Genomic DNA, 19,449 nt, shown 5'->3' with positions numbered 1-19,449 from the left:
ATGCAGCTCTCCCCTACATGAAAGTACATATGACGCTTTTCATTTAAAAAAGTATAGCCTACTGGCCCTGAAATACTTGGTATCGGATCGAATCCAGATTTTGTGGTATCGCCCACCCCTAACTTCCGGGTCATTTCACTCCGTTAGGAAGGTTCCTAAGCTAAACTGACTATTCGACTGCAGCCCATCTCAAGTCCCCAGCTCGCAGTCGCAGATGACCCCCCCCCCCCCCCCCCCCTGCGCAAGATGAGGCCCTACGCACTGCGCAGGTCTGCGTATAGGGAGACAAGCATGGTAAGAGTCACACTTTTCAAATTCAACATTTTCAAGCATTATCAGCATCACTATTCAGTTATTATATATTATTACTATTATATATGTTGTATCTTTTTTATCTTTAATTAAAGCACATTTAGTTTTCTAATGTGCTTTCTAAATAAAGCTTGCCCTGCATGTGTCCATTTTAACCTGTTTGAGCTATACCAGAGAAGTGTGGATGTTGCAGTGATTCCCTGGTAAACAGAGGTCTGTAAAAGTCATAAATGTGTTGCCACGCCACAGTCACAAAGTCACAGCTCAGCAGGTCCCTGTGGCTAAGGCTAAATTAAAACCTGTGGCAATAATGCCAACTATGTAGTGAAATCTAAATCTGTGGATGTGTATTTGCGTAGGCGGCATATTTAACAAGATAAGTGAAAGCATGGATTTAAGGGAAAATGCCTGTTAGCTCTGAAGGGAACTGTAATAATAGGTCCGTGGGCTGGAAGATGTGCACATTGTTATCCACGTTGCATGCCAACCTCAGCAACCTGCCCGGGATGTTTGGTCAGATAAATGTGGGCCGTGTCACATTACTTTTTCTGTAACAAGCTTTTTTACATGCAATTACAAGCATTCAGAATGTGTTTGCTCAGCATTATGGGAGCATTTTGAGGTCCTTAGAACGCTCAGTAAACCGACTGCCCCTGTGTTGCTCCTCATGGACTATTTTCAGGTTGGAAAAAGTATTTTTTCCACATGGAGCGTGACTAACGACCTCATACCAACAGGTCTGTCCAGGAGAAAGGCAAAGGACAAAAAATAAATTTTGCAAATGCTGTCATGGCCCACTATGTGTTACGGTTGGATTAACTGGTTTCCTGTGACACTTGTCTCATCATGCTGAGGGATTTTTGCCCCAACCATATTCTTTTTTAATGAACATAGCATTTCATTTGCTATACAGTCTAGTTGATGAATCTGTCAAACATTGATCTAACTGTTTTTCCACTGGTCTCATTTTTTGTTTCCTGGAATTGGGTCATTCAATTAAAGTGTATGAAGTTGACCTTTCAGCGACAGGGGCCTGATGTGCCAGTTGACTGTGAGTGTCTGTACCCAATGTTGCATCTTTTATAAGGAAGTTACAGATCTAAATAATTAAATTGTTGTATACTAGTTCAATTACTAGTTTGATCAAGTACGTTTTGGGTGTATTGTGATTCAACTGTAGCCTATTTGACGTAACCGGACTATTTGGTTCCAGTTAAGTTTAAAGTCGAAGGGGAGGTGTTTCAGGTAGCCGTACAAAGCGCAGGGTGATACAACAATGAGATTACGGTAGGGCAGGGGTCGGCAACCTTTTTGATATGAAGTGCCATTTAAAAAAAAAATTGTTATCAGCGTGCCGACGATCGAGAATTATCAAGGGGGGGGGGGGGTTGAGGAGCTTAACGAGCTTGACACTCGTGAACTATCAGCCGGAGGGCGGGAGCCACGCTGCGGGGAAGCAGTGTGTCAACGAAACTTACACATTTACCTCATTTAAATAATTGGTTTAAACGGCATATTAATCAGGACGATCGTCCGTTCTGTGATTCTCCAGAACACACATGTTATGATATTAGGGTCATGCAGAGTGAGATGAGATCGCTGTCCCTTTAAGAGAGAGAGAGAGAGGGGTGTGGCTTGTGCATGTGTGTTTGTGGATGGTAGAGCGACAGTGAGGGAACGTGTGTATGTTTCTGGAAGAGAAACGAGGAAGCAGAGAAACAGAGGTCTGTGATGTATTTTGTGAAACAGAAGAACAGCTGAATAAATGCAACGGCCTCCCAAGAAGAGCTCGCCTCTCTCCAGTCATTTAAGCTAAAGTGGGTTATTGAACCTGAAGCTTGTTGCTGCTGCCCTCCTCCACTACGGTCTGGGAGCCGACAGGAAAGTTCAACACACAGATGGCCAGTCCGCCCCTTTGTAGCATATTATTTCGATGAGCAGATCGCCACTGGGCTTTCAACTAAAGACACAGCCACGCAAAAACTGCGGCATTTGTACAGCTCCTTATGGGCCTACTGCAATTTGTGAAGTGCTTTCCTCTGTGGTGAAACAATCCGCACTGCACCACGGAGGAAAGCGGCAGAAAGTCACCTGGGGCCTCATGTATAACGCCGTGCGTAGGATTGACGTGGGAAGGCTTACGTAGTAGAAATCCGAAAAATAGGTCCATACATTTTCCGCCACTTTCCGATTCACCAAACATTGCGTACCGGCGAGGAAAGTGCGTATGGCACTTCCTACGCCGGTTTTCCTTTATAAATCACAACCGACTCGAAATGCGCTGCAGCTTTTGCGGGCTTCACGTAACGCCCATATTTGCCTATAAATAGTCAAAGAAACGCCCTTTCATTCATTCATTTATTTTTGACTGACTGCATGCAGATCGCAGGAAATGATGACAGAACAGCTACAAAAAACATCTCACACCGTGTCAGATTTTGGTTATTTTGGGGAGCCCGAGATAAATCATATTGTTTGGTGGATGCAGTCTTAGCCAGAGTAGCAGCATGGAGGTCGGATCGTCACCAAATTAAATAAATAAGTGGTCCGTAAAAGGTTAATGACAACAAAAATACACATAGCCTTCCTCAACAGTGTGTTTGTACCGGGGACAGGAGACCCCCCCCCTGCATGAGAAACTGTAAGAAATGATCGGGGAATCCCTCCGGAGTGGAGTCATGACGACTGGATCTGAATTATGTTTTTGTATTTGGTGATTTGTGTCCCAGCTGTCGATCAGCTGTGCTCAGCGTCTCCACTGCAGCCTGTGCATCTCAACCCCCCCCGCAGCAACTCTATATCCACCAGTTAAAGGAAATACAACTAATGTGTTGTGTTATATTCCCTGCACAATTTACCACATATGGTGCTCTTAGTTTCCATACCTCCTGTGTTTTACGAGCGACTTATCAAGTCTTGGCAAACGGCATAAAACACGATTAAACATGTATTAAACATATATAAAACCATGCTCGTATCTACAACCTATAGAAATGCAAAACGGCGTCAGTTTAGACGTAATTATGTCCTCCTGCTTACCGCATAATTTATGAGAAAACATTTCATAACATTAACACAACATATTCGAGGTTGTTTTAAATAACATATCCGTATTTATTTATTTCTCCAAGTTATGTTTTTGTGTGCACTGAGGAGTCTCAAACAGGCGTTTGTTAAATCATTTTAAGATTGGCTTTAAACAATGTTTGAAAATGAATTCTTCATATGATAAATGAGAGGTAACCAATGCTGGCACGCGTGCCAGGGGTTGCCGACCCCTGCGGTAGGGAAAATATATGGATCTGCCATGTTAGCAGCTCTCTGAGAAATTAAATGGCAATGTGCTTGCATGCTCAAAATGAAAGTGTCAAAGGGCCCATGTCATGGCTATTTCTACTGATCATATTTCCATTGTTGAGGTCTACTAGAATAGATTTCAATTGTGCAATTTTCCAAAATCACATTGGTTTCTCATACAGCATCTCTGTGTAGTATGTGTATTCACCAGGTATTTACTCTCTGTCTTAAACGGCTTGTTGGAGCTCCTGCCCCCCCCCTCCCTGTGAGCCCAGTGTGCTCTGATTGGTCGGGACGTTGCGAGGCTCGTTGCGAGGCTCGTTGCGAGGCTCGTTGCTGCTCGCCGCTGCTGCGAGGAGCGGATAGGTTTCCGGGTCTGCGATACAGCGAGAACAAGCGAACTTCATCCTGAGCACACACAAACACTCACAGCCGAAGTAAAAACAATAAGTGTGGCTTGATATTGAGTAAGAAAAAGGTTTATAACGCTGTGAGAATGGATCTGCAGAGAACATTTCTCCGCGATCCTAACTCGTCTATTTCCAGCGTTCAGGGAGCTCTATGCAAGTCAATGGGGACTCCCTGTTAGGCCCCTGCCCCACGAGGACGCATACGGCAAAACGCATAGGATTAACGCAATCGCAAAAAAGCTTCCGTCCACTCGCAATATTCACCGGATAGTTTCTGTCCACACGAGACAGCTCCGTTGAGCTCCAACCGCTGGAAAAAGCAGCAGTACATATGCCGAGCTTGTACGTGGCGCTGTAACTTCCTCCACAAAAGCAGCGAAGAAGCATGGTTGTCATGTCTACCCTTCTGTTTATTCTCCGCTGTGGGGGCCGAGGGAACCGGGCAGAGTGTTTCGCCAGTCAACGTGTATTAAAGTTTAAATCTTCCGGACAAAATTATAAAAGTGCCGGTCAAAGGTCTTCTTTGTTATTTATTGAGCTTTAAAACAAATGAATAACGACTCTATATAATATAATAAAATACACAGAGCCTCTCTTTTTCCTCCCTCTCTTCTGACAGCGTCAGTGTCTGTCTCATGCAGTAGCTGATCCAGTAATGAGTGACCTGGCCGACAGTAAAAATAAACATATTTATAACTAGTTTAGGTAGTTTGAGAGGTAATTAAAATAGCTCAGGGTGATGATCTGACTTGAAGTGTGTGTTTTGCTCCGTTCACCGATGCATCACCGCGGGAGGAGCTGCAGGTGAGCAGAGCTGCGTGTCTCCGTCCTGTCAGATTAGACTTCACTCGCGTTTATGTCCATATCGAGAGAAAGATAAATAATCTGAATTCAGTGTGCAGTTTACTTTGATGCGGGGGTGAGCAGCAGAGGTGGGGAGAGGCGGGGCTATTGCCTCATCATTATCACAAAATGATCTTATAGGTCCTACACACGGAGCCGTTGGACCCCCGAGAGCGTTGCGTATGCCGTGCTATCCACCTTGGGACCCGTTATCGTTACCGCAGTTGTTTACTGTGATATTCGGTCGTCCTAGTGTGGCAGAACGGTCTATATGACACTAAACAGTAACGCAAACGACCGTTATCGTCCTTGTGGGGCCGGGGCCTTAGTTAGCCAAGGGGTCCTGGTGTGTGAGGTGCTCCACACCTCACACTGATTGGTCCATTTGGGCCAATCCGGTCATTTGTTGCTGATTTGGGTGTTCGCACGTCACAGAACCCAGGAAAAAAACAATGGAAAATGAGAAATGTTTGTTTTGGGGCAGCATCATAGGTTGCGCTAGACTTTTTCACTGCCCGTCATTTTGACGGACAGGATCGTACAATTTCCGTCAAAATTCAGTATTACCCGTCGGCCTTTACACTCTGGAGGGGGGGGGAGGGGGGAGAGCACAGTCGTGAACTGTCAATGGGGGGGCGGGGCGCACGCTTGTGAACTGTTAGCGCCGTGTTATGCATGCCCACTGCACCTCGCGGGAGTGCGCACAGCGTAAAGCCAAAACTCACGGTATCATTTCCTTTTTGGCAGGCATGCTTAACACCGGAGCCTCGCTGCGGGGAAACTTTGGCGCTGTTGCGAGTTTGTTCTAATCCGTCAAAATGACGGACTGCTTTCAGATTTTTCCGTCATTTAAAAAAACAATCCGTCATAGAAAATATTCGGTTAACGCAACCTCTGGGCAGCATAGACAGGTATTTTCTGTATTAGAGTTTTACTCGCTACAAGGTGTAATTTGAGGGTTTTTTACTCTGCAGACCGTTTACATGCATACAAACCTTCATAATACACAAAGGGACGGGTAATAATCGAAAAAGCATGACATGGGCCCTTTAACATGCTGATGTTTAACTAGTACCATCTTAGCATGATTATATATATTTCAGTCAGACAACTCACGTGTTTCTTTAACATGTTTATTAGAAGCAGCATATAGTTGAGTTTGGCGAGTAGGCTCTCAAACCCTGAGAATAGCGCTCTGCTCTCAGGCTCAACGCCTGCAGCAACAGGAGGAGGACATGAAGGCCTTAAACCAGGGAGTGATGTCCCTGACTAACAGCCAGAGTGAGTTTCCTGGCGGAGTTACGATGCCAATCAATCACCTGGCTGAACGGGTCCATAATGTACTTACACGTTTGGATAGTGTGCCCGCCGCTCCTTCCACCGTGGCTGCCCCAGCCCCAGAGACTACAGCTGAATTTCCCATGCCAGCTTCCATGATTCGTCTTGCTCCTCCTGCGAAGTTTTCAGGCGAGTCTGGCAATTGCAGTCCTTTCCTAACGCAGTGTGACCTGCATTTTACCTGCCAGCCTGCTGCTTTCCCCAGCGATCTAGCCAAGGTGGTGTTCATTGTGTCCGACCTCACGGGAAGAGCGGAAGCCTGGGCTACGGCGGACTGGGCATGGAAGTCTCCGGTGTGTAAATCACTACAACTATTCACTGAGACAATACAACATTTTTTTTGACCGAACCACACCGGGGAGAGAAGCTGCCAGAGCCCTAACACAGATCTCCCAGCAGAATCAGAGTGTGGCTGACTATGCCATTGATTTTCGCACTTTGGCCACGGACAGTGGTTGGAATGAAGACGCACTTTATGATATGTTTTTCAGCCGACTCAGTGACTGTGTGCGGGATCTTCTTGTTCCTCTTGATCTTCCGCCGGATTTGGACAGTATGATTGCCTTGGCTATACGCACAGACACTCGGCTGCAAGAGCGACGGAGGGAGAAAGCCCGGAAAGCGCCACCTCCGCTAACTAAACGAGGAAGCTCACCTCCTGCACGATCTCAACGACGACCCGGATTTCGTACCCACTTTCCCTCCTCTACCGTGAAACCTGCTTCGTGGAACACAGAAGAGGAACCCATGCAGCTCGGAAGGGCCAGGCTGTCTCCCAAGGAAAAGCAGCGGCGTCTCCGGGAGCGTTTATGTATCTACTTGTGGAAGCAGGGACATTTCCTGGGAGCCTGTCCGTTAAAAGACGGGGCTCACCAGTAAGACGGAGGGTGCTGGTGAGCCGACTGACAACCACAGATTTTCCTTCACGTTCCATGACCCAAGTTGAGGTTAGTAATAATGAGCACAGCATAGATTTGAAAGTACTTGTAGATTCAGGGGCTGACTATAATCTAATGGACTGGGGGTTAGCTAAACGTTTGAAAATTGCCTCCGTGCCATTGACTCAGTCACTTGAGGCTAGCGCTCTTGACGGTACTCTCATGTGCAAAGTGACTCATAGAACCATGCCTCTTAAAATAACTATTGATCACGAACACACAGAGCATATGACTTTCCGTCGGTTTGATTCTGCACAACATGCAGTAATTCTGGGCTATCCCTGGATGTGTAAACATAACCCTCACATTGATTGGCGGACTGGCAAAGTTTTGGGGTGGGGAAGTGACTGCTCTCATTCGTGTTTCAGGGGTAAAACTGCTGAAACTATTAGAGAGCCCATTATAGACACTGACAGGGAAGATGAAAAGAACCAAGACTCAGACTTCCCCGACCTTTCGAACATGCCCAGCTGCTACCGAGATCTCAAGGAGGTGTTCAATAAGACTAAAGCAACATCTCTTCCTCCTCACCGCACCTATGACTGCGCCATCGATCTCCTGCCTGGGTCCCCCTTGCCCAAGGGAAGACTGTACTCCCTCTCAGCTCCAGAGAGAGAATCTATGAGGGAGTACATAGACAGCTCTCTCAAAACGGGCCTCATCCATCCCTCGTCATCTCCCGCCGGAGCTGTTTTTTTCTTCGTCGAGAAGAAGGATGGATCCCTGAGACCCTGCATCGACTACAACCCCCTAACCGACATAACCATTAACAACAGGTACCCCCTCCCGCTTATGGCCTCAGCGTTTGAACTTTTCTTTTTTTTTTCGAGCTGAGGATCTTGCCTACGTCTGTTTCCGGTTTAGTTTATGACCAATGTATTTTGTTATACACACATTCCTTCACAGTTACAATTTAATTTGCATTAAAGTATTTTGTGAGGCCTTCTAACATGTTTTTAAACGTAACTACGGTTGTAGTTGAAGAGTTTGTAAATTAACATGAACCGAAGCTGTTGCCTGGCAACTCAATCGCACAACGTCCCGTCCGTTAATTCCAAATCCACACGCATGGATTAACATCGATTTAATACATTAATGCAGCCTTTGTTTCTGCTAAAAGAGATGTCGACCAGCTGGGGAAACAAGAAAATCGGCGTAATCGAGTGTGACTATTCAAAAATAAATCATTACGTCGGGAAGCATTTGCTTGGTATTTCCGGTTATTTCTCCACTGGTTGACATGGGTTAACAATACCGTGTGACTGTCACGTTTGAAGGGACGAAATTGGGACATCTTTTCGTCTCCCAGCATGGTAAATCGTCACATGTTCACGTCTTGCCGTGATACCGGGTTGCTGGTGGGAGTGAAGCTTGCATCAGCACACTATCGACAATGATACCGATAATTCTAGACATGTGGAAGGGCTTCCAGTTCCTGTTCTGAAAGAGGTAGGCCTCGCTGTTGAAAAGTTTTATCTGGGAAGTTAACAACTAGGAAATGGTTAAAAGATGGACATCAAGGGGTGCTTGCAGGTGTTGTAGAGAATCCAGCATAATGCTCATAATTTTCTGCCTCGCTCATGGCGAAATTACAGCCTCGCCTACTGATTTTTATTTAACCATATATCGAGCCCGATTCTCGATTTAAAATGTGTGCTCTAAAATGATATTTATAAATGATAAATATTATCATTATTATAAGCAAGACAATAAATGGCAAAGATATGTAGAAAATAAACGTATTTAAGATACGTTCATAACAAACGTAACGTGGGAGAAAATATGTTTCTAGAAGGTATGTCGAAAATAAACGTAATTGAGATACGTTCATAACAAACGTAACGTGGGAGTATCATAGGCATGCAAAACTCGGCCTCAGATCTCAATGGGAATGGTTAGTGTATCATATGCACGCAAAATCGGACTTCTGCGTATCTATTGCACGCATTTCCAATGTGTAAAGTCGTGTCATTTGCACGCAGACTGAAGAGAGTGGGTTGATTATTTAGCTTTGCTCGGTTGTGACAGTGCACAACAACATATTTGATCTTATTAATTTTAGTCTAATTTATTTTTATTTATATATCTTTAGTAGCTTGTGGAAGTGCGCTCCAACATATTTGTTGATTTTGTTTATTGGTATTTATTATTTTGATATTATGTATTTAAATATATCATTTATTTTTGTATTGGTTTTTCAGTTGAATTATACGTTCAGGGTAGTCAACAGTTAAAAATATACTGTTCAAATTTTTATTTGTTTTAAAGTTCAATACATGGATGTTTTCAAAGTCAATGAATAATCGTATTTAATATTCATGATATCAATTATTGACCAAAAATAATCGTGATTATGATTTTTGCTATAATCGGGCAGCCCTTGTGTGCGTGTGCATGTGTGCGTGCGTGCGTGCGTGTCAACAGCTATATTCAGAGCTCTGCTGCCTTGGCTACAATCTTTCATCATTGCTGTTGTATGATTGGTGTGAACCCGAGCCTGTTTTTCAGGTCTCAGGCTCGAAAATGACATTTTTAAAAGGGTTAAATTAATAATCTTTTATCTCAAAGCAAGGTTATACCTGTGAGTTGGATGTAGAAGTGTCAAAATCAATATAGATGTTTTTATTTTAAAGTAAATTCAGATTGAACACAGTAAAACATTTTTAAAGATTGTGTCCGTCAAAAAAAAAAAAATTACTTATAGTGAAAACTACCCTTGAATGATGGGATGGTAAACTAAATCCATATCCAAATCCAAACTACAACATAAGTACCCTGTATCAAGATTGATGCAAAAACAATTGAAATGTGACCTTTTTAGAGAGATTTAGCACAAAAAAACCACTTCTGGGGTCATTTGGGTGGATTTGTAGGGAGCCCCCTAGGGGACATGGAGAAGAAAAAAAAAATGTTGGAACATATTTAAAAAAAAAAATAGTATCAGCCTCCCATCGACTTTTTAAAATACTGATGTGTTTATTCAAAAAACATACTAGCACACAAGCCTGTTTTTTGTGTTTTCAGTGTTTTCGGTGTTTCTGTGTGTCGGTGTTTCAGTGTTTTTGTGTTTTTGTGTTTCTGTGTTTTCTGTGTTTTCTTTGTTTCTGTGGTTCTGTGTTTCTGTGTTTCCTGTGTTTCTGTGTGTCGGTGTTTCTGTATTTTTGTGTTTCTGTGTTTTCTTTGTTTCTGTGTTTTTGTGTTTCTGTGTTTCTGTGTTTCTGTGTTTTTGTGTTTCTGTGGTTCTGTGTCTCGGTGTGTCGGTGTTTCAGTGTTTTTGTGTTTCTCTGTGTTTTTGTGTTTCTGTGTTTCTGTGTATCTGTGTTTCTGTGGTTCTGTGTCTCGGTGTGTCGGTGTTTCAGTGTTTTTGTGTTTTTGTGTTTCTGTGTTTCTGTGTTTTTGTGTTTCTGTGTCTCTGTGGTTCTGTGTCTCGGTGTTTCGGTGTTTCTGTGGTTCTGTGTCTCTGTGTTTCGGTGTTTCTGTGTGTCGGTGTTTCAGTGTTTTTTCAGTGTTTCAGTGGTTTCAGTGTTTGCTGTGTTTCTGTGTTTCCATGTTTCTGTGTTTCTGTGGCGGTATAATACGCACGTTTCAATACACATGTATCATACATCTTCACTGTTACCCTCCCCTTGTTATAATGAAGACAACAGTGCATGTGAAGGACTGTAATACACATGTATCAGACACGCTCCCCTTGCTATAATGAAGACAACAGTTTTTAAAATTTAAAAAACACTTTTTTTTCTTTTTTTTAAAATGTCCTATTTACATTTGAAAAATTTCACACACAAAATCAATAGTTATACTGATTGTAACATCCCCAGGACCGTCTAGAGCTTAGAATTCCCCAGATTACTGGAAATATCATGGAGTTTTTTTTTCACTTCAGTCAAAATATTCATGTGTATGCTGTTTTTGACACAAAGATGCATTACATCTACAAATAGAGCATACAATGAGAGCACATGATACACTTTTGATGTTTGTTTAATTTATTCGGTAATGTTACAGAATGTTTCGGAAAATGAAGATTCCAGGACCACTTTAAATGTTTCGTTTACAATCGTTTCCCAATGACCAGGAATAGTACTGCCAGAACGAACGATATCCAAAATGTCTTCTAGTTTACAAACTTCAGCCATTCTGTTTACACGGGGATCACTATTCACTCTGTTTTCAATCGTCCTCATCACCACACTTATTAAAAGGGTATTGACTACATTCTGATCAATATATACAGAGCGTTTTGCATAGTAGTTCCCCATTTTTATTTTACTTTAAAGAAAAAGTCAATGTATCGAAAAAGAAAATATCCCTGGCTTCAACCAACCGCAGGTTATTAGTCTTCTTCTTCTCCATCCAACTCGGCATGGATCTTTTCAAGTCTCTCCTTGAGGCGTCTACAATTTTTGAGATTGTGCAGAAAAGCCTCCTAAGCGCCTTGGATCCTCCAATCATCCGTGAAAATGTCTTTATCAATAAGAGTCTGGTCGATCTCAGTAATGAAGTCAGTGAGCCAGAGTCTTTTCATTAACGCGTTGTAATTGTTTCTGAAGAAAAAATCGGGCATGTCATTCAGTCAATCGTGTTGCCTCTGGCCGGGGTGACTGACTCGGCATCCGTTGCATATTTCTTCTCTGTACCGATGTATCAACCTCTCCACAATATCAACCAACACTGATTTCACTGTGTCCATAAACAGAGACGTCTTGGCCCAAGGAGCAAAATAAGCAGCAGTAGTACTGCAAGATTCGGGTGTCCAGAATGGTGGTGATGATGGTAGTCCAGGAGTTTGTTCCTGGCTGCAACTCGCGGGGGGAGACTTGGTTCTATTTCGTATATGGCTTCGCCCTCTAAGGCTATCGCTATTGGGTAATCCCCCTGCGCCCCCGCGCAGCACTGAAACAGTTGTAGTCCACGCCCACCCGCAAGGTGGGCCCCGCCCTCGGGCCTCCTTCCGGTATAAATAGGAAGGTGGCCCGGCAATCTGCTCCCTCTTTTTTTCAGCAAACCAGCACAGTTACTGAAGCACAGCAATTGAGAATCATCATGAGCAACAACTGCATCCGTGGTTGTCCCTCATGTGGCTCTGGGTTCATAATGAGTTATGACCTGCAGAGATAAAAGCAGTATGCGAATCCTGCCGGGGGTCAGAGCATGCGTACGCGGCTCTAAACCAGCAGGTAGCATGCACTGCGCTCGTCTCCCCTCGGGTGACAGGAAGCGGAGAGCGGACACTCTTGCTGCTGTGGCCGAGGAGGACGATTGGCCCGTCCAGGCTTACGAGCCCGCGGACGGGGCCTCGTGTCCCTGGGGCAGAGTGCCGGGCAGGAGTCCGAAGCAAATCCTGCCCCACCTCCTTCCACGGTTCACCGTTCGGTTCTCCCCTCCCTCCTCTCCCCCGGACGGGGGAGACAGAGTCGGAGCAGGGTGCCAGCTTGGCGGCCGAACATGCTTTCCCCCTCTCCGTCACCACAGCGCGGCGGCGTCTGTTACGGACATGGCCAGAAAAGTGCTACTGGACGCTCCAATCAGCCCGGACGGGCTGTTCGGACCCCAGTTCATGAAGACGGCCGCAGAACAGGTGGACGGCATTCGCCAGCATGTACAGCTGGCTCCAGTCGGCTGAGCTGCCACAGCGGCACCAACGCCTGCAGCTGCCGCGGCGTCCACGCCGGCCACAGGAGGCCACAAGCGGAGAGACGCCCACAGCAACCGCCCCGGCGGCTGCAGGGGCTCCGTCCCACGTCTCCGCTCCCCCGCCACCCCGAAGACAGGGTCTCCCGGCGGCGAGTCAAATGGGAGTGAGGCTCCCCCGCTCCCTGCCACTAATCCGTTGATTAAGTAGGCAGCAGGGCTCCCTGCAGAAGCCTGCTGGTTTTAACCTATCGGTTAATAAACCTGCAGAGCTCGCGGCATTCCTCTGTCCGAGATACGCCTCCTACACACGGTCATAACCCATGAGCGCCGGTATAACGCCTCATGTGGACAGCACTGCACACACCTCCACTCATCCCCTGAGCGTGTACACGCCTCATGATGACAGCCGGAGTGAAACGCAGCGTGTGGAGGTTTCCTCGCAGCCCTTTCGCCTCATGGGCAGCGGCGGCGAGGGCAATGGTGTGGCTCGTCACCATGACGACCATTATAGCACCTCACAGAGAAGCCAGAATGGGGGAATGAGCAGTATTCCAGGCTGAGTGCCCCGAGCGGAAGTGCCCGCAGCGCCACGGCGCCAGGGCTCGCTACAGAAGCCTGCTGGTTTTAACCTATCGGTTATTTAACTGCAGAGCCCGCTAATTAAGCCGGCTGCCACTAATCTGTTGATTACCAGCAGGGCTCACTGCAGAAGCCTGCCCGTTTTAACCTCGGTTAATAACCTGCAGAGCTCGCGGCATTCCTCTGTCCGAAATACGCCTCGTACACACGGCCTTAATAAACCCATGAGCGCCGTTATAACGCCTCATGTGGGCAGCACTGCACACACCTCCATCCATCCCCTGAGCGTGTACGCGCCTCATGATGAGAGTCGGAGTGAAACGCAGCGTGTGGAGGCTCCCTCGCAGCCCTTTCGCCTCACAGTGGCGGCGAGGGCAATGGCATCACAGAGAAGCCAGAACGGGGGAATGAGCAGTATTCCAGGCTGAGTGCCCCCAGTGGTAGCGCCCGCAGCGCCACAGCGCCAGGGCTCGCTGCAAGAAGCCTGCTGGTTTTAACCTATCGGTTAATAACCTGCAGAGCTCGCTAATTAAGCCGGCTGCCACTAATCTGTTGATTAAGTAGACAGCAGGGCTCGCTGCAGAAGCCTGCCGGTTTTAACCTCGGTTAATAACCTGCGGAGCTCGCGGCATTCCTCTGTCCGAGATACGCCTCCTACACACGGTCATAATAAACCCATGAGCGCTGTAATAACGCCTCGTGTGGACAGCACTGCACACACCTCCATTCATCCCCTGAGCGTGTACACGCCTCATGATGAGAGCCGGAGTGAAACGCAGCGTGTGGAGACTCCCTGGCGTGGCTCGTTGCCATGACGACCACAGAACATCTCGAGCATGTGCGTCCGCTCTTAGAGTGTTTCTCAGAGTGGCAGCGCGTGTGTCTGATGGACAGATGGATGAGCAGGCTGATCAGCAGAGGATATGTCCTGCAGTTCGCCTCTCCCCCACCCCCACAGTTCAATGGGATACAGGAAACACTCCTGTCCTCCCAGAAGCTATGTCTTGCGCTCCAATCCGAGCTGCTGGAACTCCTGTTGAAAGAGGATATTTCCAGGGTTCCTCAAAGGGAGGAAAATCAGGGGTTTTCACTCCCGTTATTTTTCTAATCCCGAAAAAGACTGGGGGAATGAGACATCCTGGATCTGTCAGTATTCCACATGCTGACGATCAAACAGGTGCTGGAATGTTTTCACCAGGACGACTGGTTCACTTCCACCTGAAGGATGCATACTTCCACGTACCCATCATCCCGAAACACAGGAAATTGCTGCGTTTTCCATTCAGGGAATATCAGACCAGACAATCGTCTGCCGTTCGGATATTTCCTGGCTCCTCGCATTTGTGTAGAGAAGGCTGGAGCCACTACACAGAGGAGGGATCAGAGTGTGCTTTTCCTCTGGACGACCTACTATTTGCTGGCTCGCCCCAGGGAGGAAGTCGCTTTACAGACGGTACATCTCGTATCGCATCTGTCAAAGCCTGGGTTTCATAATAAATTGGAAGAAGAGCTGTCCTCTTCCCTCTCAGACAATCGTTTATCTGGGAGTGGAGTTAAACTCAGCCAGCATGAGAGCGCGACTCTCGCGGCAGCGAGGGGAAGAACTGACAGCTCTCCTCCGGCGTGTCACAACCCACAAAGCCCTCTCCGTGACGCAGCTGCTCGGCGTTGGCGTCAGCTGGTCACGTGATGATCCCCCTGAGTCTCTTCCAACAGGGGGACACTCCATAGGTGGTTCATTCGCTGCAGAAGCCTGCTGTTTTAACCTATTGGTTTATAAACTGCAGAACTTCCGGCATTCCTCTGTCCCAGATATGCCTCCTACACACGGTCCTAATAACCACGAGCACCGTTATAACGCCTCGTGTGGACAGCATGCACACACCTCTCATCCCCTGGGCATGTACGCGCCTCATGAGGAGAGACGGAGTGAAAGGCAGCGTGTGGAAACTCCCTCGCAGCCCTTTTGCCTCACGGGCAGCGGCGGCGATGGCGTGGCTCGTCACCATAAAGACCATTACGGCACTTCACAGAGTAGCCTCTCCCCCCAGCAGTTCCATGGGATACAAGAAACACTCCTGTCATCCCAGGAACAGTGTCTTGCGCGGTTTTTACCCCCGCTATTTTTCTAAATCTCCTCTGTCCGGTGCGCGCGCTGTCCTGCTATGTGGCGCGCAGGGCGGCCTGGCGCCGTTCTCAGCGCCTGTTCGTGCACTATAGAGAGAGCTCAATCGGGCAACCTCTGTCTGCACAATGGCTGTCACACTGGCTGTGTGAGGCTGTGTCACAGGCATATGTCTCCTCTGGGGTGGAGCCCCCGGAGAACATCAAGGCGCACTCCACCAGAGGAATTTCCTCCTCCACGGCTTTGCACGGAGGATGTCAGTGGAAGATATTTGCACGGCTGCATCTTGGTCTTCCTCCTGTTCATTTATTCATTTTCATTTGAGGGATGTCTCCCATTCCTCTCTGACACACCCTGTACTGGGTGTCCTGTCGGGGTGAGTGACGTCAAGGAGCCAGCTGTGCGCCTCTCTCCTGCCTTTTGGCACGCGGAGAGCGGCCCATTTCCCCTCTTATAGGAGGTATGTTCCTTTTTCCTCTAACACACTTTGTACGGAGTGCCTGGTCAGAGTGAGTGACGTCAGGGATCCAGCTGTGCGCTCTCCTGCCTGTCTGCACGCAGAGAGCTGCTGGTCCCCCACTACGATCGCAGGACGAGGTGGGACTTTCGTCTCTACTTTCTCACAGCGGCCGGTATGTATTGTTCCCAGCCTTCACCCCGTCGGGAAGATAGGCATGTTTTGCTATGTTCCAGGTACGGTGATGAGCCATTACGCATGGCACATCAGGCAGGGGGGTGTTATTGAGCAGGTATGTCTGTGCTTCTAGTGCCGGGCGGACCCAGTGGGGCGCAGACTACATCATGCTTTGCCCTTAACCCAATAGCGATAGCCTTAGAGGGCGAAGCCATATACGAAATAGAACTGAGCTTACCTACTGTAACCCCAGCTTCTATGAGTAAATGGCGCAGCCCTCTAAGTGCGGGGCCCCACTGGCTCTACGAATAGCTGAAGAAAAGTTATGTTGTATGGGAGCAGATTGCCGGGCCACCTTCCTATTTATACCGGAAGGAGGCCCGAGGGTGGGGCCCACCTTGCGGGTGGGCGTGGACTACAAGTGTTTCAGTGCTGCGCGGGGCGCAGGGGTATTACCCAATAGCGATAGCCTTAGAGGGCTGCGCCATTTACTCATAGAAGCTGGGGTTACAGTAGGTAACCTCAGTTTTTCTCAGATCCATAGCTAGTTTTCAAACTGTCGTCTTAGTGGGGTCCTTAGTTTTAGATGCTTTGCTGAGTGGAGGGAGGGACTTATTGCGTTGAATGGGGGGAGTCATCTGTAGAATTGAGAGTTTTTTCACCAGTATAATGTCCCTCGCTGTTTGAGTCTTTTTTTTTTTTTAAAGTTATTTTTATATTTATCATTTTCAACCAAGCAGCAAGAGGTCAAATTTAAGAATAAGTAATAGTTTGTCAAGATTTTACGGGGAATAGTCAGAGCACAATGTCACATCTTAAAGACAGCTTGAACTGGATAAATGTTTAGTCTTCAAACATACCGTACGTTCTGCATGTTAGTATATCTGGCCAATCGGTTTAGACCCCACTGCCCTAGACGCATGCTCTCAATAGGGAAGTCACGCTTTGGGAAGAGGTGTTTCATTTCAAAGATCCACCTTGATTCTTGTTGTGCTGGCTGAAGGAAGAGGGACGGGGGAGGAAATTTCAGAGGATGAAGAAGCAGAAAAATAACTTGTTTTGTAAAACGGGCAGCACGTCAGTTTCAAGGAAAAGATGACACCATGTTTATGCATGACATGCAAAATATCTTGAAGCCCTACAACCAAAAAAAAAAGATTGTGTTAAAAATATGGCAAAAAGTCGTAATATTGTATAATGTATTGTTTCATCAAAACAGTGTTAAAATCACAAACTTGCCTTTTAGAATCGCAGTCTTTTACAAAAATTCTGTTTTGTTAAGAGCTACCACAACATAGTAAAGATCGCAATTATTCCCAAAACAAACTGGGAATGGGGACATCGATAACATATTTTAATGTTTCATTTTCATCAGGGCTACCGTAGTGCACATTGATGAACACTTTAAAACAAAAATAATGCCTACAAGTGTAAATGAGCCGGATTTTAGCTCTGAGCTCATTTCCATCTATAGTCCCGTCACATACAGCATATAAGAACATGACATTTATATATATATATACAGCAAAAATAAATACATGATATGCAGAAAGAGCATGAGCAGCATACAAGCATTTACCACATGGCAGTACAATGTAGCAGCTATGATATATAAAGTGCAAGATAAGATAAAAGCGCTACATAAAAGTGCAAGAGGAGATACCCCTGTGTTAAAGTGCATTTATTTAGCGGTGATTACACGTCTGTTTGTTGCTCAACCATTCTTTAAGTTGACCTTTAAAACTATTGAGAGTGGGGGGCTATTCCACAATGAGCTGCCTTTAATGGAGAGGACATTTTGTCCAAAGGTGGTCCGTCTGTGGTGGACTTCACAGTCTCCTCTGGTTTCTGACCTAGTGCTGCGTCCAGTGTGTTTTCTGTGGATGAATTCCCCCAAGGCGAGGGGGGCCAGCCCATGTAAATATTATTTAAAAAACACATACTTTTAAAAGACATAAAATTGTCAAAAACTCAAGAATTGTGATTTTCGAGGATGGTACAGTGGTGGTATGACTGTGGCTTTCTGTCAAACACCTGGATAGCTCTCTTGAACAGCTGTTCTATGGGTTTCAGGTGTGTGGCACAAGCAAACGACCAGTTTGTAAAACAGTATTCAATGTGGGATAGAATCATACAGTGGAGGTATGACTTTGCAGCATTGACAGTTAAGAAAAAGGTCTAATTTGTTTAAAATGTTGCAAGTTGGATTTAATGGTATTGGATACTTTCTGGATATGTTTCTTAAAAAGTCAAGTGCGAGTCCAATATGACACTCCCTGTTCAAGATACTTGCACTGGGAGACTAGTTCTATTTCTGCTCCATTTAAAAATACATTGGATCCTTCGATTTTGATTGATCGTTTACTGAACATCGTCGTTTGCATCAACATGCATACTGTTTTTGTTGTACTCATACTGTCAATACGTAGGTTGTGTTATATAGCTTTAGATAGAATGTTTTTTCTTCCTCTTTGCATAATTTGCATCCACAATCCTTTGCCAGTAGGTGTTTCCACAGTCCTTGCGGTTTTCCAATTGTTCAACTAATTGGGAGCTACTGTAAGCTATTTGTATTTGCATTTTAGCACATTACTTCCTGCAGTGATTCAGAAAGTATTGTGTTTGCACTTTTTATTGTGAAAGGGAGACCACTACTCAGAGCCAGACATAATTTCATAGAGAAAGCAAGTCTTATAGGGAGCCAATTTAAATGCTAATGTCGTCTTTATTTTACATCCATTACAAATGTGTGCAATCAACTACTTCATTATGATAAGTTGTCTACAGCCACTTTAAATGCAATCAAATGTATATTTCTAAGTGCTTACAACTTAAAAAATCTTTACGTACAAATGACTGTATATTGAATATATTTCTGTACCCAGTGTTGAACAGGACCCAAACCTTTGAGAGATGAAAAAGGACACATCTGCTTTAATCAACTGCCAAGTAGTCAAGTCTGCATTTGTGTCTGTTCATTTGTAAAACGTGGAATTCGGTTTCTTTTTAATGACCTAGGCGGATTTTGGCTCTTTTTCTCTTGCCAAGATACTTTTAGACACACTTTGAGGTATGCAACATCTTAAAACTAAAACACTGATGGCTGGCTTACGCTGCAAACTTCATCACCTTTTAACAAGAGAGTAAGTATATAAAACGTTATTTTGTATATTTTACACATTAGCAGAAACAGAGAGAGATGGCATTGAAAATATGTACATACACATTACAAACATGTAGATCGTAGACAAAAACTAAAAATAATTTCCCAGCCTTTCTGTGTTCTGATCAGCTCTGAATCCGCATATTTTGGTCTGGATATATTGACACCCCAGA

General features: G+C 45.7%; 1 long non-coding RNA gene across 1 annotated transcript in view; it reads left to right on the top strand.

Annotated features, from left to right (window-relative positions):
* Positions 1-222: 222 nt before the first annotated feature.
* LOC307013347 overlaps positions 223-19,449 on the top strand; it is a 42,035-nt gene continuing 22,808 nt past the window's right edge. The window contains exon 1 of the long non-coding RNA XR_013800948.1: positions 223-294. This is a non-coding gene — a long non-coding RNA (uncharacterized lncRNA). The remainder of the gene's footprint in view (positions 295-19,449) is intronic.

This window comes from Notothenia rossii (genome assembly GCF_949606895.1).
Source record: "Notothenia rossii genome assembly, chromosome: 7".
NCBI lineage: Eukaryota > Metazoa > Chordata > Actinopteri > Perciformes > Nototheniidae > Notothenia > Notothenia rossii.
Note: the sequence above shows the minus strand (reverse complement) of the source record. Positions and strands in the feature narration are given on the sequence as shown.